At 39.6% G+C, this 15,878-nt stretch overlaps 1 protein-coding gene across 1 annotated transcript in view; it reads left to right on the top strand.

Annotated features, from left to right (window-relative positions):
* Positions 1-15,878, top strand: part of LOC123976789 (CUB and sushi domain-containing protein 3-like) — a 309,765-nt gene that overhangs the window by 121,300 nt on the left and 172,587 nt on the right. The window lies entirely within an intron of this gene.

The raw sequence follows: 15,878 nt of genomic DNA on the forward strand, positions 1-15,878 counted from the left end.
TAGTAACAGATAAGGAACGATGTCTGTGAAAAGCCACAGCCGGCGTGCCGGTGTTGCATTACACATAACTGTCTTTTTCTGTCATGCCGCTGGTTCCGGAAAGCACACATGGTTGCGGGATTATGCTGCAAACTTTTATTTAGTATGAATAAGGCGAATGTGGCATATTGGCCGATATCCTTTTCTGCGTTTATTGCGGGATCTCTATATGAAAGCAGTTTAAGAGAAAAAAGAAGAGAAGATAAAACTAGAAAAGCACCTGTATACTGATGCAGCAAAAGACAATAAGGAATAGTGAAGGACAGAAGAAGAGTAAAGGCACTCTCTATAACAATATAATGTGCTCTATGTGAGTGAGTGAGTGAGTGAGTGAGTGAGTGAGTGAATGTGTGTGTGTTTCTTATCTACAGTGGGAATGCAGCTCCTCACTGCTCCAACTGCTGCAAGGTCAGCTTCAACACAGGGACATCAATCAAAACAGACACACACAAACACACAGCAGATGTGAAGAGCAGATTGTGTGATACAGAATTCTTAAGGTAAATATGAGTGTTTTTGAATTCATGTCTCCGTCTACCTATCTTCCACTTTTGAGTGTGCTTTATTGCCATTGGCGGGACACGGACCATGTCCCAAAAGCATCAAAGCACAATGAATAATCATGAATTATACAAAAGTCAGCAACCACCAGTTCCTCCTATACCTATAAATCAGAGATTGTGGATGTTCTTGTCTGTAGTCATAGCATCATGCAACATTTGCAACCCACTGGAGACTAAAGTAAGCCACAAATTATCTAACAAGCCACAAGCCTGCTGACAGGATCATGACACATTCATCTATCTCATTGTGGCCTTTTAGTCTTAAATATTTTACTTTATATTATTGTTGTTGTTTTCTCCCAATCTAATGAAAATAACAAAGCCCCGCAAAAACAACTCCAAATTTTATCACAAGTATAGGGAACATCAAATACATGGATTTAGCCTAATCTTACTCTGAATTATTTATTTGTTAATGACAGATTTCATGCCAGATGTTTTATTGTCTATAGGATAGGTAAGTGACACTAAAGCAAGTAAAGTAATTACTCCAGCATTATAACAACCTTCTAATACTTATAGCAACAAAAACTCCACACGGTTACCCGGCATTGTCAAAAGCATGTGGCAATAGCTCATTATCTGGGTCATTGTGTATAATTTTATAATGGTATAGTACAAAAAAGCTGCCAAGCTTTCTCAGTGTCAGGTCCTCAACGACAGTCCACACAATGTATCAATTTGATGTCTGGATAATGTAATTACATTAAATGGCTGCCAAACGTCTTAGTATCTGGCTAGGCAGGATACTCTAGGTGGCTCACATCACAGAAGTCCAGCAAATGACAAATTAATGTGAAACCTGGATAAAGCTAACTAATTTGATGATGGATTTATATTAAGAAGCTGCCAAATGTTTTAGTGCCTGGAAAGGATGGGTGTCTAAAATCAAAGATTGTCCAAAAAATAGTCATTAGTCTGATACCTGGATAATCTAATCAGAGTAAAGTGTAGAATAAAGTCTTTCACTCCCTGGATTGGCAAGATTGGAGTTTGACACTAAAAGAAGTCCAGCAAATGATATATTGACCTCATATCTGAATGACGTTAAATACTTTTATGATGGAATTATAGCGAATAGCTACTAAACCCCTCTGTGCTGGGACAGGATAGAAATTACATGAAATGATATATTGATCTGATATTCAGGTCTGTCAGACAACTGCTGCCCACCTGACTAAAATATAGGCTATCCTGCTACAAAGTTAATATCAGTGTGTCTAGAAGCGTGCTTATGTGCTGCAGTAGTGCACGTGTTTGTGTGTATGTGAGTGTGTGTTGATAATAATACAGCCTCCTGGCCAATGTCAGTCCATTATTCAGCTTTATATCAGCCAACCAATCAAACGGCCTTCCTTCAGGGTCACCACCTCGGCCCATCCAATCAGCTCCTCCTGCCAAGCAGGAAGGAATGTCACCTGATTAGCATAACCAGAAAATGAGCAGGGTCATGCTGACATGGCAGTTTCTGATGCTGTGAGTCAGACAGCACTCGACAAAACGAATCCCTCAACACTGTCAGCCAATCAAAGAAGATTTTCACCAAATTTAACACCATACCATAAAATGTGATAAGGAACATCGGCAGAATAATCTCTAACCTCCTTGAGCTGCTTCTCATCAGCAGTTTTTATTATTTAAGGGTATTCCATGGGGTTTTTCTCTCAATATTTAATTGTCTAATTAATGGTTAAAATGACTATCAGCGCTGTATTTTTTAGCCCTTGTACTCTGCTTTCTATCAGCAGATTTTGTTATTTCACTTTCCCACTACATTTAGTATCTACATTTAGAGAATAGCAGTATAACAGTGGAAAGTGCAGTAAAACAGCACTACTAGCTTTGTTCAAGGACAACTAATTCATTGGATTAAGTTTTTTTCCCTCTAAAATTGATGGCAAAGCATTTGATACACTCAGCAGTTTGAGCCTTAGAAAATAAATATGTTAACATATGGTATAATAGCCAGCCCGTTGACCTTAAAATTAAAAAAACATGTGTTGCTAACAGAGCTATTTTCACTCATTTAACAGTACTTGCTTACATATTACATCATAACATGAGGCCTTTCCCATAGTATTCAACATCAGAACCTGTCTTATGATTTCTAGGGCTGTCCCGACTAAGGATTTACATAGTCGAATCAGAATCGTCAAGTCCTGCCTATAGTGGAATTATGCGTGTTTTTGTGCGCGCCGATTGCGAGCCGGGGTTGGGGGTTACACACGGTAGCTCTGCTTTAATCTTGAGACGCTGCAGAGTTGCAGTCTCTATTCACTTACAAGACCCTTTTCTCGCTCTCTCTCTCTCTCGCCTGTCATTCACCGGTCTTGTGCAGAGTTTTGCGTGCATTCCGTGCTGCATGTCACTGTTCTTCGCGGGTCTATCTCAAGTAGCCTCCAATTAAAAAATGTTAAAATATATTTTTTGTGTGGTTCATGAACGGTGATAAATTATCTGAAAGTCCCGCGAGGTGCGGACAAAATGGCACAACACCAGTGAAGCTAGGGCTCGGTCTCTTCAGCAAGTGTTCCTCTTCTGCACACTACACACATACACGCTATGCCTACACAAGCACACTGACGACCCAGGGTTAGGGTTACAATTTTGGATTTATTTACGCACTTTAAAAACATTTATTGAAAGTTTTATTATTTTTACATGTTTATTTACAGCATTCAATGTTGAAATTATATTGTAATAGGCTGTATATTAACTTATTGGGAGAAAACTGGTAGTTCTATGTAAAATCAGACGTTGAGCACCCCAATATAGCCAAAAATGGCATGATCCTTGTTTCGCTGCGAAGCTTCGACTGTGAGAATTTGTCGTTGCCCCCAAGAAATTGGTCGTACACCCCTCACCAATACACCATCTTCCACATAACATGTGTACCTACTGTAATATTCCCCCAAACCAGCTGAGTGGTATGTGCCATGGATAAGTGTACTAGTACAAGTGAATCAGTGTACTCATTCGCACTCATTTACTGACTCCATGGTGATCAGAGGTGGCCTAAACAACTCAACTACAAGTAGCCTACAAGTCATTTTCACAGTAGCGTGGGATTACGCCTACGCGATTGTTAGAAAAATCCTTTTCAAAGAATGACCGAGTCACTGGAGTCTTTTTCAATGAAGGTTTTACTTGCAGCAAGGTGTCAATACATGTACTACAGTGAGTACAGAATTGACTGACGAGAAAGGCTCGACAGTCTGCTTTTAAATAGTTTGTTACACCCATTGTTTTCCATGACATTATAAAGTAGCTGAATCTTTGTGTCACTTGGATACAGACAGGAACTGTTATCTGCATTATACCATGTCTCACCCGTGGACATTTCCTAGCTCTGTCTGTGCACCAGTTCCTGTTTTATAGTTCACTGAGAGTGTATAAGTTCACCAAAAATGTTATACGCTTCTCCTTCTCCATTTTAAGACAAGCTTGCAACAGTTTAAAAATATTAAGCATAGCACATTGTTCTAACAGCGATGCTGACAAAATAACCTCTCGCCATTAGGACAGTCAGCCAACGTTAAGACTGCATTAGGAAACTATGCTAGCTACAAAAACAATGTCAAGTCTGACAGTGAGTGATCACCAGCAGATTCCGAAATGTTCGTGCTTTGTGGGCCGGTCGTTGGCCCATTTAAAATAAAAAAAAAAAAGTTAAATAAATAAATAATTGACATTACACCACCCTCAAAGGTGCGTAAGCCCACAGGGCATTTGCCCGGTGTGTCAGATTACCAGTCCACCCCTTATGGCCTTTTAATGTATGTCACTGTACAACAGTATATTAACATTTTTCAAGTTTTATTACTAGTAAGGTCATTTTGTGCACAGTTCATTTTCATTATGATATCAATGTGAAAATAAGTAAACTCATTATAAAACAACTGCAAAGCCCATATAGAAATTTTTTGGGAAAATATTTAAGTTAAGGGCAACTAGCACCTCCTAGTGGTTACTTTAAGACTGCTGTCAGCTGAATGTCATTGCTGTATTGGTTAATTGTGATCATATGGGTAGGGTCATATTTCAGACCAGCCATTTTGCAATTAGTTTGGAAAATTTAGGTGATTCAGGACATCTTTGTTTTATATTTGACATCCACCTGTATCGAATGCTGGAGAAGCTTTGATTGTGAGTTATATTGCGTGTTTTGACTTTATAGATGAGTATCGATGCATATGATATATAAATTCATATTTTGTGAGATTTATAGATCATTACATCATCTTTTGGCCATGTGTAGTGCAGCCATCTGTTTAATTCCAGCATGTACATTTCTACACTGTTTTTAGTTACATTAATAGTTTGCTCTTAGATTTAGTTGTTGAAAAACACTGTAAGAAAATAGCCCTCAACTTTACTTCCACGTCTCACTCATCATTTAAACCTTTTCCGAGTCATCTGTTTAGCTATCTGTCACCTTGTGTTGAGCCACAGAAGCAGTGGACAAAATATATTTATATATTTTGATCACATTCAGTGAGCTGCGGCGCCAAAGCAAGTAAATCTTGTTAAAATGACTCCTTTCCTTTGCAGCAGATAGGAGACAGTTTGTCCTTATATCTGTCATCATAACACATAGTTGCAATTATATATATATATTTTCAATTTCAATTTTCAATTTTATTTATATAGTGCCAAATCACAAAAACAGTTATCTCACTGCGCTTTTCATAAAAGAGCAGGTCTAGACCATACTGTGATGTTATTTACAGCAATTCCCACCAAGAGCAAGCACTAGGCGACAGAGGCAAGGAAAAACTTCCTTTTAAGAGGCAGAAACCTTGAGCAGAACCATGGCTCAGGGTGGGCGGCCATCTGCCTCGACCGGTTGGGGGTGAAGGAGAGAGAGAGAGAGAGAGAGAGAGAGAGAGAGAGAGAGAGAGGGAGAGGAACAGAGAGAGAGGGCATGAACAGAGAGAGAGAGGGGGTGGGGGGGGGTGGGGGGGGGCAGAGAGACAGAGAGAGAGGGATGGAAGACAGCCCACACAGTATACACACATAGTTACAGACAGTAAAGGTGATGTTGCTATAGACTAAATGAAAAATGGTACAGATATTTATAGTAGTGTTAATGATAATAATCGTAATGTTAATGATTATAATAACAATAATAACAATAGGACTAGTAACAATAGTTGTAGCAGAGGGTGTCGTGCATGGACACTGGGGCAGCAGGTGACTCGCAACCACAGATCCAGACTCCACAGCTCCAGAGCCAGAAACACCTGCAGGAAGTGATAGGAGGAGGAAACTATATATATATAGTTTTGTCCTGTGATGAACAACTTCTGTAAAAATTTATTCCATAGTGACCAAATACACATGAATAAACAAACAACACACTCACAAATACAATGCCATGATGTGCTGTGAGTGAAATATGTCTTGTGCAAAGGGAACACTTGTTAAGTTGCGGTTGATGTTAGATTGTACTGCACTAAAGGTACAAAGACTGAGAGACAGAGAAGGAGATGAGGACGAAGAGAGATGAAAGAAGAAGAGATTAAAAGGGACGGGATGGAAATGAGTTTAAAGAACTGAAACAGGACAGAGGCCATGTATGTATGTTAGTGTACTTCAGCGTGAAAGCTGCAACCATACTGCACATTTTGATGTCAATTCAACAAGAATGATTTTGAAAGGCATTGTTAAACCTTCCATTGATCAGCTTTTGGATCAGGGCCCATGCCAGGTATTTAAACCAATCAACTAAAACAGCTGTAGCAGCAAGGAATATGGTTGTTGGATTCTTATCCTTGTTGAACCTCAGTGCTGACTTTTTTGTGCAAGGTAGAACCTGTTAATTGAGGTGATAATTTTTCTTAGCACTCATGATTGGGATGAGCATTAAAGAGAAAACAAGCCAGTTGCGTGTGGTTCGGTGCCTGTTGATGTGGTATTGACCTATTTGTTTCAGTTTGTTCTTTAAGCTTCATTTTGTCGATGGGAAAGTGCGGTAATGAAATATTTCTAAACCTTAATTTATATTCTATTTGGTTTCCAGCCACTATAATCACTTCCCTTATATGTAGGATGACTACGCTTCTGTGTTGGTTGGTTAGTTTAACAGTTAAGGTGAGCTTGGTAGCTTTAAATGTGATTGTGTGTCTATCTGTGTGTTTGTATGTGTGCCGGTATCTGTCAGTCAGCTTCCCAGGGGGTCTCTTAATGTTAAATTTAATAAGTCACGCTACAGTAACCACAGCTATTAGAAATCACACACATTCTGGCACACAAACACCCACAAAAGCTAGCTAGCTCTCCTCGACTGTGCAACCAAGCAACACACATGCAGATGTTGTGAGCACAGAGAGATTACTCTCACGCACTCAAAGACGAACTCTCTTTCATTAAATATACACACTATACACCAGACTATGGTTGACATTGTCAGTCACTGGAGACACACCCACGCACACTGATAATGACTGTCTCTACAGGCAATAATCTGTACATGCGTTACTACCAGTTAATGTTTCATACCACTTAACAGCATTAACCTTGTATAGCCCTCCATTGCTTTCTGCTCACTTGGTGTCACTTCGTTTAAGGACAAGCCAGCGGTCTGTCTGAAAGTATTACAGATATAGGAAAGTGACAACAGTAGGAACCCTGCTAGTGAACCCTTGAGACAGCGCTGTTCATTACACCCATAATACTAACTGTCAGATGGAGCGATCAACAGCATTAACAGTAGTAGAGCTACGAACTGTCAGGTTTGTCTGGAGGATAGAGCTGGAGGAAAGGCCTCGGGGTCATTAAGATAAAAAAGAGAGGGTTAGTTTCTTGGTGAAACATCTTGTGTGGAAAGTTAGAGGAAAGCTTATGTAGGGTCCAGAATGACAAATAGTCCATGTTAAAGGGGAGTGTGAATGTGATCAGTATATTTATGGAAATGTGCTCATTACTGTCCATACTGGTCGTGGAAAGATCAAAGGGTCACTAAAATCAATGAATTATTGGATTATTGTTTGGGGATCATGGATCTCTATATCAGGGCAGCCTTACCAGTATGAATCCTCGATGTAGTGAAGAGGCTTGCGTACTCCAGGGCCCCTGAGAGCAATGCTGAATGGGGTTTTATATGCCTGGCAGGTTTAACCAAACCAAACAAGCAAGTCAACGAAGCTATCCCTAGTCCTCTAGGTTGGGGGATGGGCGAGGAGTTAATTACCCCATCCTGGGAAAAAGTGTGAGTTACAGAAACTTTGATGAATGAAAACCCAATCACGTGGAGGATAATGGCCTATGCTCCCTAGAGGAGCAAACAGGCTTAAGTCAAGTAAGTCATTGCCAACAGATCAATGCATTGGATGAACAAACTGGCAAAAAACATGACAGCTCTTTTACACTACTGTCTCCACCACTCATTATCTAACATAGAGTGTATAAGTTAGGAACTGTGTGCGTCCTTGCTTTTTTTTTAAATGTATTTGCGCCCTGAGAGAGAATGCATTGTTCTTCAAGTTTATTCGTAGAGAACAGCTTCATACAAAAGCAATTTATGTTGGTGGAAGGGTGTCACTGGAGGTTAGTTGGGTTATGATGGAGAGGAGACAGTGTTTGGATGGGTTTGAAATGGCAAATAGAGCTGAGTCTGCTAGCTTCGGAACAACATGTCATTATTCCATCAAGTAAACCACCATTTTGTAAGATTCCTTTTGTACTACCCTCTTCTCCTCTCTTCTGCCATTGACTCTTTGTCCTTTTCTTTTTTCTTTCTCCTGTAACAAATAAATAAAGCTGAGGTCATGTTTGGAGTTTGGTTCATAGATATCTGACTGAATATCATACTGACAATGGCCTATAGTTAGTAACCTTAGACCAAAGACAGGCGGTGGATTAACAGACATATGTGGAGATTTGAACAGAACATATGTGTATGTAGAAGAGTAGAGAAAAAGTGCTCTGGTATTGATCAGCACAAAACTGAACTGTTCAATGACAACTTTCCCTCCCTCTCTCTCACTCTCTTTCTTTCTCTCTCTGACTCTCTCTCCTTTGCTTTCTCTCTCTTTCTCTTTCTTTCCTTAATGGATATTGATTTAGTCTTAGGAGCATTTGGAGCATACAGTAAGTTTCTATCTATTGCACAAATTGTGTCTTGGTAACCTCTTCAGCTCTCCCCTCTCTCTGTCTCTCTCACAACCTTTGATGTGGATCTCTTTCCTGATGACAGTAGCTTGAGTGTAAGTACAAATCTCTGTGTGTAAGTGCAGGTGTGTGTGTGTGTCTGTGTATGTGTCACAGTGCAGTGCAGCTTTAGCAGAGTGACAGTGATGTCAGACACATAACGATTTCCTATTGGCTGTTGGCCCCTGAGGCCTAACGACCCGTTATTGATCTGACCAATTAGCATTCACACCTTTAATTAATACTGAAGCCTGATGTGCACACACAAGCGTTTGAGCGCACACACACACACACACACACACACACACAGTTTTAATTAATAGTAAGGAGAGGGATGGCTGTGAGAAGAGATAAGGATGGAGGGAGATATGGATGTGTGAGACAGAGAAGAGAAGGGTCAGTTCAAGAGAGAGGAAACAAAATCAGGACCCTGACTTAAATTAGTGCAGCCACTTGATATAAAGCCTAATGGCATGTCAGAACTCAATAGTATACTGGCTTTTGAGAATATAAATAAACTTTCCTTTGTGCATTGATAACATTGCTATTAGCTCTACTTCTAATAAACACACTTTGTTAAACTGTTGTGAAGTAAATAAATACAGTGCTGGACACAAAGATAGATAATGCAACCAAATGTGTTAACCAGCACTGTAATTGCTAAAATACCCAATGTAACCCTTTTAATATGACCATTGTCTACAGTAAGTTACTGTAATAAAAATCTGTTTCTCAGTGGCTGTAAACACTGGACCATTTTGTTTGATCAAGTCTGATGGAGCCGATTTGTTCAACGAGTTTGCCCTCTCAGGTCAGATCAAACGATAAAAGATGTGGTATTTTTGTTTTTCTTTATATGTATGTGTGTGTGTGTGTCTAATGAAGTTCTGTTGGCAGGATGTCTTTAGGGGTGAATCTAATGGTTTATTGAACCAGGCCTCAGAGAAACATCGATCAGCACATCAAGGAGCACTGCCCACATGGACACACAAACACATACAAAACAGACACTCACTTGTCTTGTATAAACACTCACCATGACATGCACAGACTGGTACACACACAAACACATGCCGGCGCTAGGGCATGCACACACACCGCTGAAGTGGAGGTAAAGGGTTTATAATTGACATCCCCATGTTTCTTTGTGAGCAGTCCGGCTGGCGTCATTATCTGCTCATTCAATTACATACAGGGAAATTGCAAGGCTGGAAAAAACCTAAGTACATCTTTTCAACTAACATTCCTAGGTAGATATTCTATCCATGAAAATTAGGTAATTGTGTTGGACAGGGTTATTGTCTTCCTCCAAAATGATTTACTTGTGTCACCCAGTTTCATTAAATTGCACCCTCACCCGGCTGAATCTATTTGTATATTTCTTTCATATGAAGGTTAGTACTTAACTCAACTACATTTCGAAGGAGGGCGATACTCTTAACTTCACTGCATTTATTGGAAAGTGCATCCTTAGATGTAGTTGTAATAAGTAATAATAATAATAACACATTTGCATTTTTATATTTTATATTATATTTGACATTGAGTTGACAAATATCCTAAAAAAAGATAGACAGGGATCAATTTTAGGCTAACCAGCAGTGTTTGAAACAAACAAGGTTTAACAAATATTATTCAAATACATTTACTCATACATACATACTATACTTTTAACACCAGTATTTTCTGGGTATTTCAAAGTCAGACAATCATCTGATCAAATCAGAGATGCCAAATAAACCAGTTCTGTCTCTGAAGATTCTGTGTCAGAGGATCACCATTGTGGACTCGAAGCTGCATCATGGCTGTATTGAATACAGATAATTATTGTTCAAACAGAACATCAAGGCACCATTAAGGCACTATGGCAGCTTTTACCTTCAGGGAGAGTGGTGTGTGTTTGTGTGTGTGTTTGATTGTCTGTGTTGTGGCGTGTAATAAACCCAGAGAGACATTAGTGGTCTGCTGCTCTGAGTCCATAATGTTTGATCTCCACTAGAAGCTACGATCATTAGCAACGTAGTTGTGTGTGTATTAACTGATCTTCACGGCTGCCAGATGATCGAATGCTTTGAACAGCCGTTACTCTATCTGGGAGCTCTCACTATTTCCCGCTTTAACTCTTCCTCAGAATCTCACTGTCTCTCTCTGACACACACACACACACACACACACACACACACACACACACACACACACTCTCATACACACACCTTCTGCTGCCACTTAGTCCTTTTTCCCTCCATTAATGTTTTCATAATTAATGATAATCACTTATAATTACACCATCACTAAGCAGCTACCAATCAAAAGTAGTTTCTAGGGGGAGGTGCAAGTGTAATGTGTCTGTAGTTTATTAGTGAAGTTCATGCCTGTCCTTGACTCTGTGTAAAGGGTCACAAAAGACAAAACAAACCTAACCCCTGACAGGATGTTGATAATGTATGACGTCTTTGCCTGACATAGCAAACATTTCCATTACTATTCCTATCCGCTAATGACTACTACAGTATGGATTAAGACTAGCTGAGGTAAGTTCGGCATCTGAAATGGTAGGCTATGTTCATGCAAAGACAGCCTTCATATTTAGAAAAGCCAGCATTAATTGGTGTGAGACGGACCACAAACTCAGGTCTCTGGCTTGAAAGTCTCACGCTCTACTCACACATCCACCACCCTGACCCCTGCACCCTTTCACTTTCGCCTGACTACACACAGGACATACTAAGTTCCTGCGTCAACAAGATTGGAACAGGAGAAAACAACCTTTTTGGATTTTACCTTTTATTTCTACACCTCCTGTCCAAATTATGACCACTTTATGGTTCTGGCTCAGTCCCTTAGGAGCCAATTACGCAACCAATGTTTTTGGCAACATGATTAAAGCAGACTAATTGTGTCGACATCAAGTTATCAGTTTTATCAAAACACAGAGTTATGGTGGAGCATTTTGGAACTTTCCTTGTTAAGCAGGCATGTAATTACAAATACAAGTGGATGATTGATCCACAAATGGAAGTATGAACTACCCTAAATGCTTTCCCATCTATAATTTGGTGGAATATGGCCATTATCTTTACACAAATACTGCATAGGTGTGCTGTTTTTAGGCACTTTGAGTCTAAATTAGGCATTTCCATTATTGAGAAGAACTTTTACTTACACCAGTTCTCTGGCACATTCCTCTAACAAAGGTCAAACCAGTCATTCATGATTAAGTATGTTCTTTAGATCAAGTAAGAGACCTCTTTTTTACTTTTTAAGAATCAGATAATGTTGTGCTTCTGTCATGTGGACCATTCTCCTTGAGCTGAATCGACCCTCAACGTTTAGATCTTTTTGGGCCTGTGTAAGCAATGCTTTAGTTATTATTAATTTAAAGTTGCTTCTTTAGACCACGCCATGAATGAAAAAAATTGTGTTAAATGAGTAGTTATGTTGCTGGTGCTTCTGCTTCACTTCGCCACAGGGATTCAACTTAAGACTCAAATCGAATTTGATGTCTAAAATTGAGTCCGCAGTCTTATTCCCTGCTGTTCCTTTTGTTGGACTGTGGGTGGTGACGGTTAAAGAAGGCCAGAACTGTGGGTGCTTGTTGTACCGCTTGCATTATTGCATATCCTGCCTGCAATTTTGCTGTGTATTGGTCTGTTTCAAAGCCATGAAGAGCCAGTGTTTTCATCAACAATGGAGGGAATGTGCGCTCTCCCCAAAACTACTCTCAGTGACCACTTTGGTTAGACCCTTTCTATCTCTTGAAACTATTATTAGAAAGAGGCATGTTGCAGTTTAAAATAGATTGAAAAACAGAAACGTTGCATTCCTTCCGTCCTGTCAGCATGATCCTTAATAATGGGCTTTTCAGTGGCTTTTTACATTTTATGCTGTTAAAACTTTGGGAGGGAAAATTGTCACAATATACAAATGGCAGATATCTCATCATTAATCTTTTTATATTAAAAAGCACACAGCCAGGTAGAATAATTCCATATTATCCTATTCGTGATTGTTAAGCTGTCATAGTTAGAATTTGAGCATGTTGCCTGAATCCTAGTATGAATGACAGTTGCTTGACAGCTCTGCAGCAACTTTTGAACAATGGAGGGATTGTTTGAGGGAAAAAAACATTTCCACTGTCAATATTACAAATATATGGATGTATTATAGCTTTTTTTTTTTTTTTCAACCATAACACTCCGGTGTTCCCAAAACTGCATTATATGCCCTTAAACCTCAGCTGAACTTTTCTTGTTCACAGTAAGCCGAAAGTTCCTAAAATGCGTAAAATGTAAAAAGGCTGAAAAGTAGTGAGGATTCTAGTCACATGTAAATATTCCTGCTTGCTGTGCTGAAAAAGTTAATTTAACATTGATTGAAACAATGCTATACTGAGTAAAACTGTATGCAGGAATAAACAATCTACTGCGTCGTAGAAACCACAGGTGCAGTGGACCTGTTCTTTAAAGCATTTCACTTGTGTTTTTATAATGCCCTCCCAATAACAGTGGAGTATAAAAGATATAGTTTTTTTTTGCGAAGCTGAATAACCGTAAACTCACAGTTAAGTATACACGTTGATACATGGTAATGATGGGATCTGTTAATGGTATTATAAACAGACTAATGTCTAAAGCTAAACTGAAGCTGTGTTTTTGCTTGAGGCATTATCAGAGGGGGAGAGGCCACCTGAAACCAAAAATTATTTTATATATGCTTTAACATTTAATTAACAGACAAAAATGTTTTATGACACAAGTTCTTTACAAGTCCATAAAAAGTGTTGAATAAATCAAGTTGACAGGCAACTGGCTTTGAAGTTGACAGCCAGTGAATTTTTTCTTTTATAGATAGAGTGCCCCAGAACACATATCTGTTTGTTACAGACCTCAGGACTCATTCGTCTGTTCTGTTACAGTCCTTATAAACCTTACGTCTATTATGGGAAATGTCATGAAAAAAAATTCTGAAACTCATTTTTCAGATGTAGTTAATGGAAATCCATGTACATGGCTTCTTGTAACAGATTCTATGGTTTATTTTCAAGCGTTTCGGCATCTATTATGTTCCGGTGTAAAACTTTGTTCATCTTTTATAGAAGTTACTGCTGACAGAGGTGTAAAACCTCCAAACACATTGAATCATCCCTCTCCAGCTCTTCCTCTCTTTTCCCTTTTCTCTCCCTCTCTGCCTCTCTCTCTGTCTTTGCTGTCCTTCACTCCCCCTATCCAATTCCCTAGTCTGCAGTGTCATCTGTCTCACTAAAAACTATGAAAGCATGGCAGCATTCTCTGTTTTTTTTCCCCTAGCACTTTTCTCATGCTTTTTACCCACTACTCAGTCCTTCCATCTCGTGCTCCCTGTACCTGGACTCAGCTGTAATTGCTTATCTAGAGAGAAATAAAAGACGGGTAAATGGTTACATGCATGTGTGGTAGAAAGAGCAGCTTTACGCTGGTGTCTGCTCTACATGCAGGCCTTGGTGTGTCCCTATATGTGTATGTGTGTGTGTGTGTGTGTGTGTGTGAGAGACAAATGCAGATAGTTCTACAGATGGCCTATAAAAGCAGCAGCTTGTAATGAAGCAGCTGAGACTGAAATCATGGTTATGGTAAACTGGGGAGAGACAGAGATAGGGAAAGAGAGGCAGAGATAGATAGATAAAAAAAAAGAGAATAGAGAGGAGGAAGAAGTGAGGGTAAGAGAGAATAAATAAGAGAGGGCAGGCAGCAATAAACCATGAAAAGGAGAGTGGTATAGCTGCTGGCTACTGAATAAACTAGTGTAATGAAACTATGTGATGTTCACAATAAACCAGGGAGAGAAAGAAAGAAGGAATGAAGGGATGGACAGAAGGGGTGATATAATGGTATGGTTAGAACAGGAGAGAGAGAGAGGCAGAGGCAAGGAGCTGGCATGTCATCAAAGTTTTTAGTTGAGGAGGAGGGAGCAGGGGAACAGTAGGGGAGGGGATGGGTGGAATGTGACAGGAAGAGACATTGGGAAGGGGAGGAGAGAGTTTTTTAAAAAAACAGGGGACATAGGAATGAAAGATAAAAAGAAGATGAGACAGATTTAGAAAACGAGAGGAAACAGGAAACACTTTATGAAAAAGATAGGTAGAATGGAAATTTGATGCAGGCACCGATTAAAAACCAAGTGTCCAAGAAGAGAAAGCTTGAGTGTGTGTGTTTCCGATAGCACCCTGAGCTACCAACAAACCGGCAATGTACTGTATGTGTATGCCTGTCTGTGTGTGTGTGTGTGTGTGTGTTTTGGTGAGAGTAAATGTGTGTCTGATAGGACACTGAACAACAAACATCCTGACACTGAGTGGGGCCACACTGACTGGCAAAATCGATAGGCCAACAGGTTGCAACACTAGGCCAACCTGACATCCAATCACAATACAGCACAGGGGGTCGCCACAGTGATGGATGACCCTGAGAGTGAGTGTGTGTGCGTGTGTGTGTGTGCGCGCGCGCGCGCACGTGTGTCTTCTGAGTGTGTGTTTCTCTGTAACTTTGTGTCTGTGTGAAGATAAGGCGGTTGGTTGTCTATGCTGTCCATGCTCTCTGACCACCAGGATAAAATATAACCTCTAAAGAAAACCTTAAACAGAAACTTTATATCTACTAATTACAGAACATGGGGGCATGCTTGGGTGTTTTTGCTTTTCTGAAATGGAAACTCATTTAGAGACAAAGATATTTCTGTTATTAAGTTATTTTTGTTCTAGTTATATCTATTTTTAAATGATCCACAAGCTTTGGTCTCGTAGACCCCATCACATTCAAGATGGATGCTAATAATAAAAAGGTGGCAATTTTCATTGAAAGGAACCTGAAAGATTGTGTTAGAATGTGAGCAATGCAAGATGTCCACATAATCCTTAGAGAGTAGTCACCAGCATTGTGGCTACAAGGGATGTACATAGACACAGAGGGTGCAGAGAGGGAGGAGGGTGTAATTGAAAAGGTATGACAAAAAAGGCATTGTATAAATTAATCAATCAGCCAACTAATATAGGAATTACTCAGTCAGTTAATTTAATGACATCAACTCTTCTCTACTCTGGCAATGTTTCTGCCGTTAGTATGGAAATGATTCCCCTGCAGCTGTACTCTA

The sequence above is a fragment of the Micropterus dolomieu genome, linkage group LG09 (genome assembly GCF_021292245.1).
Source record: "Micropterus dolomieu isolate WLL.071019.BEF.003 ecotype Adirondacks linkage group LG09, ASM2129224v1, whole genome shotgun sequence".
NCBI classification, from domain to species: domain Eukaryota; kingdom Metazoa; phylum Chordata; class Actinopteri; order Centrarchiformes; family Centrarchidae; genus Micropterus; species Micropterus dolomieu.